Below are 19,014 nucleotides of genomic sequence, written 5' to 3'. Positions count from 1 at the left end.
TCATTTGCCGGTTCTTTATCGCCATCCGCCTGTCGTGATGTAGGCTGCGGCGTTGCGCAGGCCTGGCCAAAATCGCGGTGGCGACGGGCGAGCTCGAGCTCGCTCGAACCATCGTCAACATTTCTGCCTGCCGCTGCAACGGGCCATCGGGTCACGGCTGCAGCTGATTTCGTTCGCTCAAACCACGACTGAGAGCACCACAATCGCGGCGCACAAATGCGCTAGTAAGATGTGTTGTCGGCCTAGTTGGTGCAGTACTTCAGACATCTTATAGTAGCGCGAACAAAAACACACAGGACAGGGTACAGGACGAACACAGGACGGTTTAAATATACGTTCCTCTTTCCTTCCAATAAACAGTTGGCAGTTAGCGCTCGTCCTGTACCCTGTCCTGTGTGTGTTTTGGTTCGCGCTACTATAAGATGTCTGAAAAAATGCGCTAGTCACGTGGTATTATTTGTATTTCGCGGGCTTTCTTCTGAGCCCGGAAAAAAAGATACACGTGAGACTTTCTTTATAGCAATTAATGGAATGGGGGTTTCTGAAGGTGCTCTACAATTTTCAAATTCACATTTCTGGTCTAAAGTCGATATTTAATAAATTGGAGAAATTAACATAATTAGTTAATTAAGTAATTGCCAAACAAAAAATTACCTGTAGTGCGCAAACAGGCTGGCAGTTGTATGCAATTGGTTTCACTGACCTACCTCAAATACATTATTTTGTAACCCTTGGTTCAAGTTAGCTGGGACACCCGGTATATAAGATGGCTCGCGATTTACACGGGTAAGTTAAATGCGACTAGGTACGCTGGCAAGTATTGCGTTTAGCTTGGTTCATCTTGGCTTGGCTTTTTTGGGTTTAGCGCTAGCCACTAAAAAGTTATTTCGTCCCGGATTCGACGGCTTCTGAAAGACGTTAGAAAGGGCAGCAACCTTCCCTACAGCGGCAACCTTCCCTATCACTACAGCGGTCATGAGGCAATCATACATCATTGTTTACTAAAACTTAAAGCGCAAACAACACACACACACACACACACACACACACACACACACACACACACACACACACACACACACACACACACACACACACACACACACACACACACACACACACACACACACACACACACACACACACACACACACACACACACACACTTAATTAGATAACCAGCTAATTAGTTTTCTTACTAATTACCTACTGTAGAAATTCTGCCGAACAGGCCATGCGACTCTCGGCAGCCCTCACTTGGTTTCACGGGGCAAGGAGTGTCTTTCCATTTAAGCTCGCATGGCTATCTTTAGTTGGCACGCCTGGCACTGTCGCTCCCTACATATCCCGATGTAGAACGGTGGCAGGATATCTTTTTAAAAAACTGCGTTTGCATTTGATCCTGGCTCAACAGTGCGCCGAACATCCGCCCTGAAAAGCGATGCCGGTGCAGACGGACGTACGCAACTGTGCGCGCGTGGCATGCGTAGGTTTTACCCATCGCATTCGAAGCAAGCGTTCCCGCACACAGATTTAAAAAAATAAAAAAAAAAGTTTCTTGCGAATCTAGTGTAGAGACCTGGTGTCTCATTCGATCTGTCTCCTTGCCGTCTCCAACAGTGGCTCAAAGCACGGAAGCCGTGTTTGAGCGATCCTGCGATCGTAGCTACAGTGGCCAGAACGAGTCCAACGACCTCGTCATGAACGACGTTTTCCGGCTCGCATTCTCAGTGCGGTCCATAAAATGTGCCCTACGCACGTCACGAGAAGGTCATTAACCCGCATGTGTACATCGGCAGCTTCTTTATGAGGGTCCACATCTTTTATAAAAAGAGAATTTTCATGCTTCTATTTCAGTCTTGGGCTGTACTGGGGGCTAGGACAGCCATCATGTAAGAACACTGAAGTTTTAATAAGTTTAATAATTAATCAAATGAGTTTAAAAACAAAAACAAAAATTGTAGCGCGACGAGAAGCCCAAATGTTACCCTGATAGGCAGCTTCACAGCATAACACAGAGCAACACGGCGGCAGCGAGCGCGTGTGACGTGCCCCGCCCTGCATGCGCTCTCTGTCCCACTGCCCGCATCACTTGAGGCCCAATTCCCGCCTTACTACATAGATCGGAGACGAGCTCCAATTCTGCAAATATAACATGCCCCCAAAGCAATCCGGTTCAGTAACGCATTTAGTTAATTAACGAAATAATTAAAACATTTTTCTTTATACTTAAGTGCCCCCCCCCACCCCCTTCCAAAATTCCAGGCAAAAAATAACAATACCCTTTTCATAAAAAATAAAAATAAAAATGGGCTATCTTAACAAAAAAAAAAAAAAAGAAAGGCCGTGTACATACATCTGCAGTGCAGCCGTGTATGTGCGATACAGGGAATATTGCATTTAGCACGATGCAAACGGATTGGTTGTATAAGGAACTTGTTGCGTCATTAATTAGTTAATGTTAATAGACATTCTGCAACGAGGCATTCATCTGGCCTGATAACCGAACCTGAGAATCCGCGCTGAAAATATGAGACGTACTGCACATGTCTTTTGCTATTCCAGCCGATGCGAGTTTTGCGAGCTCCGCTTGAGTTACAAGGAAGTCTCAACGCTGTACAAGCCGCCCGGCACAGCTGCGAACTGCGATGTGTTTCACTGAAGTGATTCGCACCTTGAGCCTGAGTTTTATGTGAGAAGTGGACTCACTATTTATTCGAATCTAGTTCGAGCGAAACAAACCATATCTCCACTAACGTTACGTCAATGTACGACTGACGAGACTCCCCTGGTCTTACTACAGCTATGCGGGAATCTCCAGTCACATATCTGTACTCCCGTTTCCCGTCAGAGAGAGTTGTTGCGGAACAATACAATGCAGTGTGCCGAATCAAGACTTCCGCTACGACGGCAAATCGTTGCGACGAAGGTAGAAGAGCGGTGGTGGCGGCAGCAATTCGCTCGCTCCGCTATAATGCGTCACTTCCTGCTGTGACTGCGTAAGCACTTCCTCCATGTGTACACAGCTGCCGAGAAAAGCCGCGCAGTGTTTTCAGCGTATCCATTACATACCGCGGCAACGCAGATATATACTACCTCGCAGTATTTGGTTCTGCCTTGGCGATATTTGAGTGCACAATGCGCTTGTCCTTTGTGTTCGACGACACTCGGCAAAAAAAAAAAAAAATATATATATATATATATATATATATATATATATATATATATATATATATATATATATATATATATATATATATATATATATATATATAGAGAGAGAGAGAGAGAGAGAGAGAGAGAGAGAGGGGCGGGAGGGGAGGATTTGCCGTGTTTACACAGCAGATACCATTTCCAAAACCCGGTTCCTGCCAACGACCGCGCAAATTTAGCGAGGCATATAACAGAGCAAGAGAGAGAGAGAGAGAAAGGGTATTCGGTGTCCAAGCCTGAGCCGCTAGTTCACATCGGTGGGTAAGGCTAGAATTCGGCACAACAGCAAAATTACAGTAGCCCAACACCAAGATGACGTGGATGACGCACAGAGAGCTGCACGCGTCTGGAAAAGGGCTTGAAGTGCGACATATACTACGTTTGGTTAAGTGTGACCGCAATAACAGTTTTAGATGACGTTAAGCCAGCTTCACGGCAATGTCGCGCCTCATGGCGAAACACACTCCATTTAGTTCACCAAACACTGGAACGCCACTACAACACGCCACTGAAACGATGTAGTACGTTCATCACTTCGCTGCCTGCCAGCGATGTCACTCCTTGATCAACGTGCAAAGTAGGAGATTCAACTTGCCGAATTCGGGAAAGATAGCACGACTCCCCGTCTTCCCCGGCACGCGTGCCAGGGAAGAGGACGCCCATTTCCGATGGAAATAAAAGTTGTGCAACCAACCAACCAACCAACGTGCAATGTAGGAAAGTCAACTTGCGCCGACTTCGGGAAAGACATCCATTGACATCGCGGCCGAGCACAACCTGTCGTGTCGTCGTCAACCCTCCTTCCCGAAAACTCTCCCCAGAAAGCGCATCAATAAGCCACAAGTGTTCGTCCGAATGAACGCGAGGAAAAAAAAATAATAATAAATGTCCTTCAATGGTCTCTGCGCGGACACATCTGTTGCGCAGGCGTGTGTACACTATTTAGCACGCAATATTTGTGCAGCGTACACAAGCCCGATAGTACATGCGCGTTCGTGCACGAGTCTGTGGCGCGTTGATGGCGGTTGATGCTATATATAGAGCGCGCATGATCGATCCCTGCGAAGTTGACCTCTCTTTCTCCCTCTCTCTCCATCGCCAATCCGCATGACCAGACCACCCTGGGGATGCCCACTTGCACTGGACACAGCAGCGGCTGGATTCACGTTCGCCCTCTCCGAGTCTCCCGGTCACGTTCAGATTGTGTGCACATGCTGCAGGGGGATCCCATCGGCCCCAAACGTCGAATACAAAATATGGTCGAAGCGCTTGAAGCTCGCCAAAACAACCTCCATTCGCCTCAGCTCTCTGTACATACTCTGCCTCACGACCTCCTCGCAATATACACTCTAGAGCGGGAAAATTGGAGCGCAGATGTTAATAAAATAACCCAGGCCAACGTTGTCTGTCCTGATCCCTCTCTGTTCTTACTATATGAGTCGAAGTTCACTAATGGCTGATACATGTCCGATCTAGTGGAATCAAAAAGGGGACCAGCCTGCATCTCATGAGCGAATAAGCTTCCCGCTTCCGCGTTTTTAAAGTGGATTTTCCCTAAGTTTTATCATATACTACACTATATCTTATCACTATCTCTCATAACTACATGTTATTTAACTCAGACCCCATGTTTTGCACACTGCCCGGCCAAACGTGCTGTGCCGCCGAAAACAGAGAAGCAAAATCTTCGTTCCAGATTTTTGAAGTCTCCGGTCGCTATAATACGATGGAGGTACATGCAGGTATGTTAAGAAATGCTTGATGTTCATGATGTCAGAAAATTTGTTTGAAAATGTAATGGTGCGGCCTCTGCAGTCGTGTGTGTTTCAAAGACGGGGAGTTGCAGGGCGAGGCCTTAACTGGGCCATTATTTCTTAGCAATTAAAGGCGCGCGGGTCTTGTAGCGGTGAAGAACGGTAAAACATTTTGCTGAGGTTTAATCCTGGTAAGCCTAGTTAGGGGATGCGAAAGCGTCGTTTTACTTGGTTCTGCTTTGGTTAGACTTAGGTTAAGACATGGGCAGACATAGTTCTGCGGAGATTAAATTGGCGACACTACGGAGTCGAGGACGCCTTCAACTACAAGAGGGAACACGCACGTGATGCTCTATCTGCCGTCAAAGGTCAAAGGTCAAGCTGTGGTCCACCATAGGTGGTGCCGTGCTTAAGATATATAGCCACACTGTGGCTCTCGCTAGTTGAAGGTCAAGCGGACGCCCAAGTTGACCTTTGGTGAAAAGTATTTTGAAGCGTTCGCTTCAAAATACTTTTCAAGCACGGGTTCTATTCCGCATTTACTCGCACAGTTTTCGAACGATGACTTTCAGACCTCGACAAAAAGTACAAACTTCTGGCTTTACACTGACCGAAGTTCAAATATAATCTCAAGAAAAATGTTTGCATTAATTTAATTACCGCGTATTTTACATAGCAACTGGCCACCCAATTGCTACAGGAATTCGGCCATTATCCTGTAAAATAAATACTGCAAGACTTTGTTTAGAAACTCTTTGAAGAATGTGCTGCACAATATGTTCTAAATACACTCTTTCAATTGTAATGAGCCACAAGCTTTGTGACCACTTGATCGACCTCCTTGCAGATTTCCTTAATCAAAAAAGCTTTTCGAATGCATCTCTCGTGGAATCATAATTTTTCAATATGCCGTTTTGTGAACGCGTGCGTTGAGCGCCCGTCCAGCCATCCTCCATTCCAGCTGCCAAAGAAAGGCCCTACCACATCGCTGCCGCGAGCGAAAGGATAAGCCAGAACGGGTAGCTTTCCGCTCGGTAAAACAACTCTCTGAAACCACCTGATTTGCCATTTCGCTGCCATGCTTCTTTTTTTTTTTTTTTAATCTTTCTCTTTTTGTCTCTCTTTTTATCCTTGCCTTCAGTTAGCGTATATGTGCACGCTGAGCCGAAGCGCGACGCTGGCAAACACCCAAGTCGGATAGGAAAGCGGCGGCAATCGTGAAGCCAGCAGGCGTGGGAGTGTGTGCAATAGTGTGTGTGCATTTCTGCTGTTCTCGCCTCACCGGATTCCAGACCAACACTATACTGTTGGCACAGCGCGCCATTGCAGCAAGTGCCACCACGCCCGATTGCGTTTCACTGTCGTATCCAATTCGTTCTCCTATCCCTTTTTTTTTTCTTACTTTTTTTTTTGTAATCAGAGGCCAAATTTGTTATATCAAATTTAACGCACACAGTTTGTGCCCAAGAACGCTACATGTTTTTCATCTCCGCAATTTCGTTAATTCATTTCTGGTTATCCGGGGACATAGGTTTTCGCCAGATTGTTACGTGCGATCTTTGGACAAAGGTATTGGTACGATATCTTTAGTCCAGATCTGTGAACGCCCATTTAGTAACCGCTTTCGCGATTGACGAGTTCTGAAGCATTCAGGAGCTGAGTGCGCACTGCTAATTCTCACTTTCCGCTCATTCCTAATAACTATGACACCTTTCATAGTCCCAATTTTAACCAACTGCGGGAACATTTTTTGTCTTAGATTTAAGTGGTGGATATATACTTCCTGATATCCCGATTTTTCGTCGCTCAGACCATTTGGTTACGAAAATTATGTATGTTTTCTTTGTATAACATTATTCGTCTGCCTTGCATTGGACTCGTGCTATTTGTTTTCTGAATTTAATTTCAGATTATCCTATATCTATGCTTCACTATAAACGTGAATATAGGTCCTTGTTATAACGGATTTTCGCATGTTTACATTAGTGTTATGAATTTATGTATATTGTTATTACAGACTCTATTTTTACAATACCTGGTGTGGCATGCCTTGCACTGTTGTGTATCGGGACCTGGGTCTTGCCCAGGTGACCCGTCAGAACCTTCAGATAAATAAAAAAATAAAGGAATCAAATTGCAAGCCTAGAGAAAAGTCTGGCCGCAGGCCTACGCGGACGACACATCGTCATGATCATCCGAGTCTGCAGGATAGCAGTAGAAAGATCGCAAGGCTTTCATCATTAGTGACCGCTAAACAGTGCGTAGTCCTGCTCTTCATTATGCAAATAGGAACAAGCAGACGCTCTGACCGCTGCTGGTGACGCTCGCGTGATGACGACGTCTGGTTCTGGATAAACGAAAGGTGCATAACTGATGTGAACATCTCGAATGTCCGAGAAAGAAGCTCGCCAAACAGTTTTCCATTTATTACGCAGAAAATTGACACGAAGCGGCCATTTTGCGTTCGCGGCACTTCGCAGCAGTATCGCGCGTCGCCTCCGTATAGCCGGATATAAATATGTCGGATTCAAAAGTCAAATACAAGAGGAGGAGGAAGATCGCCCAGACGGTAACAGAGCTCGGGAAAACTGCGTCGCTATGTTTGCGCCAGCTCTGCCACTGGCTGGGCGTTTTTGCATATCACTTTTGTTCCCGACATGCAGTACCGGTGCAGTCATGCTTCAAACTTGTCAGTTCGGACATATCATTCTAATTATGTGTTGTTGCTGTAGGAAGAAGGAAAAGAAAATGCACGGGCCTGCTACCGGCTCTATAGCTGAGCCACTTCCGGTGCCTCGTGCAGACAGAAGAGAGAAAGTAGAGAAGAAAGAAAAAGAAGAGAGAGAGAGAAAGACGCTCGTCGCAACAACAGCCGTGGTCCACCACCGAAACGGTGGCGGGTGCAATGACGGCCTACAAAAGAAAAAAATTCTGTGGCAGGCTAGCCCCCGCCGCAAGCGGCGGTGACCTACCTGTCCCAGCCCCATCAGGGGAGTGCCAGCATTCTAATTATGCAGAGTTCGAATTATTAGGAGGAAGATGAGGAGCAGGAAAGGCAGGGAGGTTAACCGGTAAAAGAAACCGGTTTGATACCCTGCACTGGGGAAAGGGGGTGAGTGGATATAAAAGTGGTGTATAAGAGAGGGATGGGTGAATAATAATAACAATAATTAATATAATTATTCTTTATGTTACACTTCAAGCTGACCCGGGCAGAGCAAAGTAAACCGCTCCGACAAACCAGCAGTTCAAATTAAGCAGATAGGAATTAACAAGATTCGCCGCAAATTTTCGCAAAGTCACGCTCTCCAGCCAATCTCCGCTTGGAGTTCACATGCTCGAACTGATGGCCGCTGCTCATTTCATCTGCACACACTGGAAGACAGACCTGATCAGCTAAAAATTTGGCAACTATGCCAGCGCATCCTTCGCCAAGGAGACCATTTGCCGCGAGTGTTTGTCGTTGGCTTCCGCGTGCTTTTATTTTGCGCGCGAAAGATAAGAGCCGTGATTAGCTTCCTCATTTATCCCTCCATCCTTCTCCTTTCTAGCGTTCCGCTCGAATTGACTTTGCTCAATGACATTTCGAGTCGCTCGCATGATAGTTGCATCCGCTCTTGGTGAAGCTCCCGCGAGCAGCAGTGCGCAGTCTCACGCGATTAGGTCACGGCTAATTAGCGCAGTTAAAGGCTCTGTTTATGTACTCATGTTTTGTGTGCTAGAGGGCAGCTGGCAAGGTCAGCGTGTGCTTGTCTCTCTCCGTTATGCTAGTATACGCACGTGGTAGAGAACTTATTGAGGTGAACAAAATAGCTGCGATCAGCTTGACGCTAAAAGCTGGGTGCACGGTCTCAGCTGGCCCGGACCTGTAATTTAATAGCAGTAAAGAGGTTAATTTACGATGATGGTGGAGTATTCCTGTATTTCTGTTCTCAAGCGATAACCTTACCCACGATATGAGAGCCGGTGTGCGGCAGTGTTTGAGGAACGCTCATGTGTAGCCTCATATTGACAAATATCGCGATTCTAGCTCAAAAAACCTCGCGGGAGGCAGAACGCACAAACTATAATCCGTCTTCCAACGAGTTACAAGGGGGCTATATTTGGATGGACGTACAAGTGCTCTGATAAGCTTTAAGGAAATTATTCGGTTTAGTTAATGGGGTTTAATGTCCCAAAGCGATTCAAGCTATGAGAGACGCCGTAGTGGAGGGCTCCACTTTCGACCACTTAGTGTTTTTGAACGTCCATTGACATCGCGCAGCAGACGGACTCCTTGCTTTTCGCCTCCATCGAAAAGCGGCCGCCGCGGCCGGGATTCGATCCCCCATCCTTGGGCACAGTGGTCGAGCCCCCTAACCACTGCACCACCACGGAGGAGCGTTAAATGCTTTACTTTAAAGGAGTGTGAGTGCCCTGGTGCCGAAGTAATTTTTAAAGCTAGAGCGATATACTACAAACTTGTGCCTGGCGCCTTGGGAATTTTGGATCACAGCATCCGCGATGCCAGAAACATAAGCAAAGTAACAAGATAACTAAATTTTAGTAAAGGGAAAGCTAAACACGCAATACATTTTTAATGGACCCACACCACGCGAAGAATAAATAAGCATATACAATTTAAAAAAAAAACATAGAAAAAATATACACAAGAAAAAGCGCTTAGGTGTCAGGATTCTTCGCCCTGTCACCCTTATCGTGCAACTTCTCAGACTCATTCAACTATCCTGCAACTGCAGATGGCTTCATCTATGACTGCCTCATCATCAGTTATCACTAATTATTTACCCTTGAAGAGTCCTACCGGTGTATAACATATTGCATGTGATGTCCAGATGCAGTTATGTATTAATCATGCCACCTTACGCGGAAGGAAGTGTGATCACCATATAAAAATCGCGTAGCTACTTCATTTCGTAATCTGCCTATACAGGAGCAATGCCACGCAGCTTATTTTTCCGAGCTTTCCTTTTTTCGTTTCCACATTCAACGGTACAGCATGCAAGCTTATGTTTGGACTCCAGTTATAGTCAGTACCTATACGATAGCCGCCCATGTGGAAGCACATTTAGACTATGAGATAACGTAATTTTAATGCCAACTGTGCCTCAACATCAACACCACTGTTCCGATTGGTTCTGCACAGGCTATCAAACTTCCCGCCCTATAACGTTTTAAATAAACGATAAAAAAAGCCAGCACGAAATAGTGGGCGTTGTCTTCTACGCGCGCGATTGGAGCGCTTGGAGATCTCTCGCCTTCAGTGATGACCTTTCCCTGACCCTTTGGTTGACCAGTGTTGAGCCAAACTGAATTCAACTTGATCCGCTTGCAAATAAACAAAACAATGTGCAGTTGACATTGCGCCCTATCATTAAAAATATAATAATTGCAAGACGTTGCGTAAGGCGCTGCAAGGCTCGACTTGCATGCGGTTCGTTCCAATTAAACGTGTCAGGCAGCACACCATTCCAAAAGAGCAGTGCAGAGAATAACGTTGCACGGTAGTGAGGTTACAAATAGATTCATCAGACGATTTTCAGAACATAGCGACTCTGGACGCTGGAAATCCTAAGGATTTCCGTACATCTGAACCTTCCCTAAACCATGGCACGAGGAACTTAATAAGAAGAAAGGAAGACAGCGGAACTTGCCTGCGGACGCAGGAAAAAAAGAAAATTAAGCGAAGACTTTTTTTTTTCTTTGACGAATGTCTCCTGGGAGCGTTCCAGTGAAGAAGGATCGCAAAGGCGATGACACTGTTCGCACTGCGTGCTCTGAATGTATTCGGATTTCAAGCATACCGCGGTTAGCTTTTAGCGGTTGGCGTACGCAATATACATTACCATACCATCACGCTAAGATAATACGAAACATCGAATTATACCATGAGACAGTTCTACAATAAAACATGCTACCCTTAAGCAGAGCGTCAGTGACGCTCTGATTTGCGCATGTGCTCGATAGGTATACTTCTCCCAAGTCCACAGCCACCGTTTGCTTCAAACTAATAACGCTACACCCACCTACATTCCAGTTGCACGGCAAACGTCCAAGCAGCACTCTCTACTCGCAATACACTCTTGTTTCAAACAAACGTTCATAGAGCAAGCATATTACGGAAAGCGGCCGAGTAAGGAACACTCCCCAAACCCAAGACGAGCGTGCGACGCGCGCGCCGCGTTTACCTGTTGGAGCAGCAGCGACGTGTTCCCGAGGCGCTTGCCGGCGCCGCCGCCGCAAACACCTGCCGGCGCTTGTTCTTCGAACTCTTCGACGCTGTATCCGGGCGATGTCTCAGACGAGCACCACGACGAGACAGTCGCGAGAAATAAATCGATCCTATCGTCGGTCACGAATCACCAAGACGCACCAACAGGCACCCGCGCACAACAAGCCAACACAACGCGGCCCCCGAACACCGCGATTCCCGCCTTGTTCGCCGTCCGGCGAACGGTGTGGTGGTGGGTCGTCTGCTCTTGCCGCGCAACGACGCGGCTCCACTTTTCGAAACGCGGGAGCGCACGAAAAGGCGGAGCATGCAGAAACGGAACCGAAACTGGCCGCTACGGCGGATAGGAAAAGAAACTCGCGGCTCGTTGAAAGTTGTAAAGCCAGGAAAGTACAAGAACCGTCCATCACCTTTTATCGCGCGCACACGAAGGGCTTGCGAGAGCAATAAAAACGACTTTTTTTTTATCGCTCAGAGGCTGTGGGCAGAGGAACACGATGTATACTGTGGCCGCCATGACGGCTGGCGAACCAAGAAAACAGAGAAAGCGAAAGCGACCGCACCTGCTCTTGTTCTGCGCTTGTCTATTATCCGCTTGTTTTTGCATTAAACGTGACCGGCCGATGGATGCGTGCGTGCCAGTTCTGGGGGGCGTTCGTCTCACCACGCCGGACACGCTACTCGCCCAGACGTGAACGAGAGAGAGGGAGATATGTGGAAGAGGAAACACGAAAAATAAACAGCACGCGCATGCATACCCTTTTCCTTTCATGGTAACGCTTTTGTTTCTCTTTCCTCGTCTGGCCACTTAGCATATTAAAACGTGCGTTGCGTAGGAAGAGGAAAATGCAACGCTGCGTACGGTGTCTGCAGCGGGCAAGGTTTTATCATCATTTTTTCGTTGTTGGTGCAACTTGTTTCGTATTTAGTTGTTTTTCCCCGACTCATACATTTTCCTCTCGAAGGAATGTGCAAGAACTATGGCTCAATCGCTGTACAGAGAAAGAGGGGAAAAGTTTGGGGGAGGTGATGAGCCGGTTGCGCCATTTTTCGTGCCCTTTCTTTTTATGACGCCGTTTATTACATGTTGCATAACTTCATCCACCGGATGTTCCACGGTCCAAAGAAAATTCACGAAGCTCTGTTCATTACGCTGAACGGTATTTCATGTAATGAGGGAAGAAACAGACTAGAATGAATTGAGCTCAACAAAAATTCGCGTCCTTTAAGCGAACATTTAATCAAGGCAAACTGAACATATATGCGAATCTCGACCAAATTATCTTTCTTTTTTCATTGTGATATTTTTCAAATTTGCAAATTTTCGAAAAAAAAAGAAAAGAAAAAAAAAGGCGCGAAGAAAAGCGCCAGAAAAATATCAACCTTGATAACGACAAAGCAATGATCAATCCTGTAGTTTTCAAGCAAAAGAAAGTTCTTTTGTCGAATTACACAGTAGGTGTTCAGCCCACAGGGTACTATGGTTTCAGAAAATAGGTAGCAACAGAGCAAGCGTAATTATAACGAACTAATGTCTTGTTCAACATTGCCGCCGACTGTCCCTGTCACAATGGGGACGTATTTCTCAAAAGGTCTGCGCGCAGTTGGGTAATTAATATAGCTGCTCATTATCTCACCTCAGCCACCATAACTTGTATTAGGTGGAGTCTGAATGCGCGGATATGGCTAATTGCATAGAGGCCCAATCAGTAAACTTTCTGTTTTCATCCTTCTGTTTGTAGACCAAGGTGCAACAATCGGAAGAGTGGGCGTTAGCTTGCTAGTCCGAAACTATTCCGATAATGCGCCCGGTAAAAACTGAGCTCAAAATAATGCCAGAAGTATGCTCTGCTCAGAAGAAATTCCAAAGAATGCAGTTTTTGCTGATTCTAGTCTGGCTGAATCAGATTTTATTCTGTGCTTTTATTTACTTATTTTCTTCTTCCATTTCTGCTTTTTTTTACTTACTGCCGCGATGTTGTCCTTTCTCTGAGCACCTCCAGGTATCTATAACGCTAGACAAGAATAACTATAGAGCGGTTCCCAGGAGTCGGCGTAGTCTTGGTCCCGTTCCAGCTGTATACAGAGTGAGACTACGCTGCCTCCACAAGCGGGTCAGATGTCGGCAGGTGTCATAAGTTATCTGATGGAGCAGACGCCTATAACAGAGCAGCAGCAATGACAGTCATGCTCAGATCGCGTCCCTGCACAGTGCGTGAGTTGGAGGAAGAACAGTGTGCCACAGTAGCTGTTGCGCCGCGGGTGCCTCGTTTCTGCGCCGCATGCAATCTACGCATCTCTAATCACCGTCTGGTCAGGGCCAACTCCCTTTGTAGGTATGCGCCATTTTTCTGGGTATGCAACAACAACTCCACTGCTGACATTCCTGAGGCCACTAACATTTATAGAGGTCAGTGCCTGACAAGAATTGTTGTTTGGATACGCTCACAGCAGTGTTACCACGAGGTGTGACGTGTCGCCAAGCTCTGCCTCATTTCAAGAGGACGCCGTCCATTTCAAGCACAAGTCGCTTCAGAGGCTAAGGCTGAAAAACTTTATTCACAATAAGTGGGAGGAATAGGGGAAGTCAGCTAGCGTGCCGCAGGCCGTGGAGACCTTTGACGACGCCGGCCCATTCGAAGGCCTTGAACTGAATGTCAGGGTCATCGCTGGACCGTAGCTTGTCCCAAACTTCTTTAGAGAGATCAGGCAAGAACTCTGAGGGAGGCTTATGGGCTTTTCACGCCCAGATCATATGCTCGAAGTTTTGTTTCTCCCAGCAAAAGCGGCAGAAGGGATTCATATCCTTATTTATGAATTCTGATATGTAGTTTGGGTTGGGGAGGGTCCCCGTCTATAGCTGTCTCCACATGACTTGTTGTCTGGTCAGCGTTTTATGGGGTGGTGGGAGTGTTCTCCTTATTGCTTTGTAATGTGTGGTGAGTTCGTGGTATGATACGTCTGGCTCACCAAGGGCTTCCTGTCAAAGCTAGAGTAAAAAAGCTCGCCGTTCCAGGTTGAAGAGAAAGGCTGTCAGCTCCAGGGGGGTATCACCTTTAACAATGGCGCCAGACATCGCGGATGCTTGACTGCAGCGCATGTTGGTCACCATGACAACCGTCCAGCAGTTAACATCGTAACACTCAACGTATGTGGCTTCTGTTCAAGGCAGAAATGAGTACAGTTGCGCCGATTATTTTCAGGACTTCGTTGCCAGGGGACTAAGAAAGTGAATTGGGCACAGATGTAGCGCTGTAGTCCTTTTTAACACAGTACAAGATGCGTATGTCGCACTCGGGCGTTTCGGTGGGTGACTTTTTAAATTAATTAAGTTGATTCAAATAACTTACCATAAAATATTCAGCACATTCAATTGCGTTCTTAGTTATTTAACCACTTGATTAATTAATGTAGCTACGGGTGATTGACAGTTCATGAGGACAAGTTGTGTCGCGCTCTGTCCGCAGCTCCTGGTGACAGGCTCTGTACACGTCACTTCTAAGACAATAAGTGTTTTCGCATTAATAGAGCAATTCTTCATTAATAGAAAATATGCGATACTATGTTTGGATATCTTGCAACGGACACTGAAAAATAGGCTTCATTCGATATCGCATTATATAATATATTTCACTACACTGGATTTGTTGATGATCCTCTATTGACATGTCCTTTTTATTTGACCTGCGCAGCCTTTGGAAAACGCGCATGATTGACTGAAACTGCGTATTTGTTGTATCTGCAAAAGACTACTTCGGTAGGACGATTATTCACTTAAGGGAACTGTGTATGCACAGAGTTAGAACTGCAGTTGTATACTCTCTCTTAGTTCTGTGTTCTGCACTCTCTAATTTCTATAGCGTATTGTTAACTACGTGGCATTCTGCATCGTTTTTATGTGACATTGTTTCCCTTATACTTTGTAGACAGTTAATGCATATTGAACATTTTCCCATAGTAATAAATACCAAGCTCAAAAATGTTGCCGTGGAGTGGTGGTTTGCGCGCTTCGCTAGGGAACTCAAGGATGGCGCAGTTTGAGGACAGGATTCACTTGTCGTTCTTACCTTCGTCTTATTGATGATTGACAGCTGGTGGGGACACGCAGTGGTGACGGATTCGCGTGTAAACGCCACTTACAAGGCAAGAAATGTTTTTGCTCCAATAAACGGCAAAAAACTTGCGATACGCTGTCTGGCGTAAAAAAAAGAAAGAGAGTATTTTGGAGCAGTCACCTCAAATTAATGAATATATGAAAGAAGACGCATGTTCAGCCTGAAGACAACGATACTTAATTAATTGGTTGTCAAGCAGAACAGCGCTTTTTCTGAGCGCTGCTTTTTTTTTTTTTTTTTTCTGAGAGCACGCATCACGCAAGCTTTTGCCGCCAATATGATGTCTATAATGAGTTTGAATGCAGTCATGTGGACCATAGCCATCCCTCAAATAAGCGAATTTAGCCACAGCAAATGAGCTATAAAATAATCATTCATAGCATCAACTTTCGCTCCGGTCATTATGGGTCCTTAATTATTCCATGGGATCATTATTCCACTAGGACCAACTGTTCATTTTATGTATGTATATTCTGGTGAGACGTTAGCATTGCGGCAGTATTAAACGAAAGCAGCTATCGGCCAGTTACAGAAATCCCAGGATAGAAGATTTCGTCGTCGCCGATAGCCACCGCCACTGCCGGCACGCACCGGCAGACCATTAGCTGCGTCATGCAGCCAATATGCAGAAGTCTGATCGCCAAGTAGTCACTTCTATGAACGCTTCAAGGCCAAGGCTTCTTTACCCAACAGTGACCGATGCTCAAAATCAAATGTATCCGAAATGGACAACGGATCCTTATACAACTCCAGTCGAGTTGTGAAAATTACACGCAATAGCTGCTCGAACAGTAGACAGAGTATACGCATGATCGGTGGGTCCAACAAATGTAGCGCAAATCAGAACTCTTCAATACTACCAATTTCGAAACTTCCCATAGGGCACATATAACGGCGGTTTTTATTGGCCATAATTTGGGTGTATACGAATGGTGGCGCCGCCCGCGGCCATTAGGGAAACTGCGTCTAAATTGCAAACTTTTAGATTGTTGATAATGCACAATCACCATGGAGAATAAAATTAGTTGAAGACTTGCAGTAGCAAAACTTCTTAAATATAACAGCCATACATTTAATTAATATGGAAAAGAAGAGAGACAAGTGCGATTTCTAAAAGGCAATTACGGCTATTGCAAAAAGCTTTTCTTGACCGCTTCCAGATGGCGTGACAATTCATAAGCGGCCGAAAAATCCTTACAAAATCCGGTCACTTTTTGAAGCGGAATTTCAAAAACTGGTATCCGAAAGCTCTGGCGCGAACAGCACTGCTCCTTAAACTGTTTCGCATGAAACGACTACATTTTTACGGTTGTTCGTTTCTATAAATTGGTAATGTAAAGAAGAGGTTCCCATTAATTGGGCAGATCACCGAGAAGGAGAAAGAGAAAGTGATTTTGCGGACTAGCTGACTGCAAGTTAAGCCACCCCTGCTCCGGTCCTGCTCGCTACCAGTGCCCGCTACCAGTGCCTGGATCCCCGCTTAACACTTGGTGGAGGTGCGGGGCACAGCGGAAAAAACTACTTCGGCACGAGCGCAATGAATTACGGCGCGATTGCGACACAAGAAGTCCCATCCTAAAATAATGTCATGAGAGCAGTCACGGAGAACGATAAAACTGATGACGTAGAGAACGTTCTGAATGGTGACTCGAGCCGTGCAGGTACCGATCGGTTCGATGTGCTGAGCAGTGGCGGTGTGCAATGAAACCCCAGAATATGGCAGAACAACTTTTCGTAACAAGCGGCACAGTCTAACGTCAATAACCGACACAGCAGCACCAGTATCTACAAGCGCAAGAGTACAAACATTTTCAATGCTAACTTCTATTAAATTGTTCGGTGGCGAAGCAGGACTTTCACTGTTCGACGAAAGCGCAGTTCTTGCCTGCGGAACTGCGTCTAGTGGTTTTCCGGCATTGGCGAGGTAGAACGGCGGCGCATCGGCGACGGAGAGGTTGAGCGGTTGTCATAGGTTGAGCGGTTGTCATGCGAGAAGTGGTCAAAGTGAGAGGAGGGCTGAGGTGGCGCACGGGGTGGGGACGGCGGCTGTGCGTAGGCAGCCGGGCTCTGATCGAAAGCGTACGGTGTCGGACGACGGCGGCACAGGCGTGCAACATGGCCAGGGAGACCACATGCAAAGCAAATTGGCCGATTGTCAGATGTGCGCCAAGGGCGTAGAATAGGTGGCGCACGACGCTGAGTGAAAAATGCGCGCTGAGGCGGACCATACGATGGCAAAGGCGTAGGAGGGGGTGGTATTGCGGCAACCTCAGCATAGGACAGTGGTGTAGGTCCGGACGTCGGAACAGCGTCGGCATGAATGAGCGGAGCTGTCAGTGGTGTGGAATGAGGAGTAGGTTGTCGATGGGGCGGAAGTGCGTCGGCAACTTGTTCCTGAATAACCTGGCGTATGGTCGGAGCCAGGTGTGAGCTAGAATGCGGAACGTTTGAAATTAGCGATAATTGACGTGCAACTTCTTCCCGTACGAAGTCTTTAATTTCTTGAATTAGTGTGGAGCTGACAGGGGCGTCAGACATAGCCGCGATCGTGGCTTCGGGTTGTCGAGGGACGATGCGTTGCCGACGAAATTCGTCGTAGCTTTGACACATCGTGACAACTTCACTTACAGTACGGGGCTCTTTTGCCATCAGAATGTTGAATACGCCTTCGTGGATGCCCATCATGATGTGGCGAACCTTCTCGGCTTCAGTCATTGATGCGCTTACACGATGACACAAATCTAAAACGTCTTCGATGTAGCTGGTAAAGGTTTCTCCTGTCTGCTGCCTTCGCTCGCGCAAACGGTGTTCGGCGCGAAGCTTGCGGACCGCAGGTCGGCCGAAGACGTCAACAAATCGGGATTTGAACGAGGCCCAAGTTGTAATGTCAGCCTCGTGATTTGTGAACCATAACTTTGCTACTTGGGTCAGGTAGAAGATCACGTTGTTAAGCTTTAGGACGTCATCCCACTTATTGTGGGTGCTTACGCGTTCACACGAAGAAAGCCAGTCCTCGACGTCCTGATCGTCGGTACCGCTGAAGACCGGCGGGTCCCGCTGGCGAAGCACCCCGGAGCATGGAATAGAAGGGGCCGAGGTAGCGGGGCCGGTGGTGTTAGAGCTGGAGTCGGTCATTGAGGTAGGAATTCGGCGGCTGCGAAGCTCCAGAGCGAATAAATGAAAGAGAAATCCCGCGACCTCCACCAAGTGTTAAGCGGGGATCCAGGCACTGGTAGCGGGCACTGGTAGCGAGCAGGACCGGAGCAGGGGTGGCTTAACTTGCAGTCAGCTAGTCCGCAAAATCACTTTCTCTTTCTCCTTCTCGGTGATCTGCCCAATTAATGAGAACCTCTTCTTTACAGTAAATAATAAATAGAACACCAAAGCTGCTGCACATTGCTTACTTCGCCGCCCTCGCGGCCAGTGGTACGCTACCGGTACCAGATAAAGGTTACACACAACTTGCGGTCAGGCTTATTGTCCTCGGCCAGGAGTTCACTACAGTGGCAGACTGGTAGCAGACTCGACCACATCAAGCGTATAATTTCCGGTCATTTCTGACCGAATGGTTAACTGCTACTGAAAAGCTTTTTCTTCAAGTCAGACAGTTTCAGAGCGCAAAAATTTGGCTGAGGAAGCTCCAAAATGCCGATATGTGACCTGTAACATTTTCCGCGGATGTGACCGCGTATACCAGCAT

General features: G+C 46.7%; 1 protein-coding gene across 2 annotated transcripts in view; it reads right to left on the bottom strand.

The window, feature by feature from the left end:
- LOC146191575 (uncharacterized) overlaps positions 1 to 11,456 on the bottom strand; it is a 101,867-nt gene extending 90,411 nt beyond the window's left edge. For both annotated transcript variants that reach the window (XM_084602090.1, XM_084602089.1), the window contains exon 1: positions 11,156 to 11,456. The gene's annotated coding sequence lies outside the window, so the exon portion shown is untranslated. The remainder of the gene's footprint in view (positions 1 to 11,155) is intronic.
- Between the last annotated feature and the right edge of the window lie 7,558 nt (positions 11,457 to 19,014).

The sequence above is a fragment of the Amblyomma maculatum genome, chromosome 4 (assembly GCF_055883805.1).
Source record: "Amblyomma maculatum isolate TAMU_Amacu chromosome 4, ASM5588380v1, whole genome shotgun sequence".
NCBI lineage: Eukaryota > Metazoa > Arthropoda > Arachnida > Ixodida > Ixodidae > Amblyomma > Amblyomma maculatum.
The sequence above is the reverse complement of the archived record's forward strand: the minus strand, read 5'-3'. Positions and strand labels throughout refer to the sequence as shown.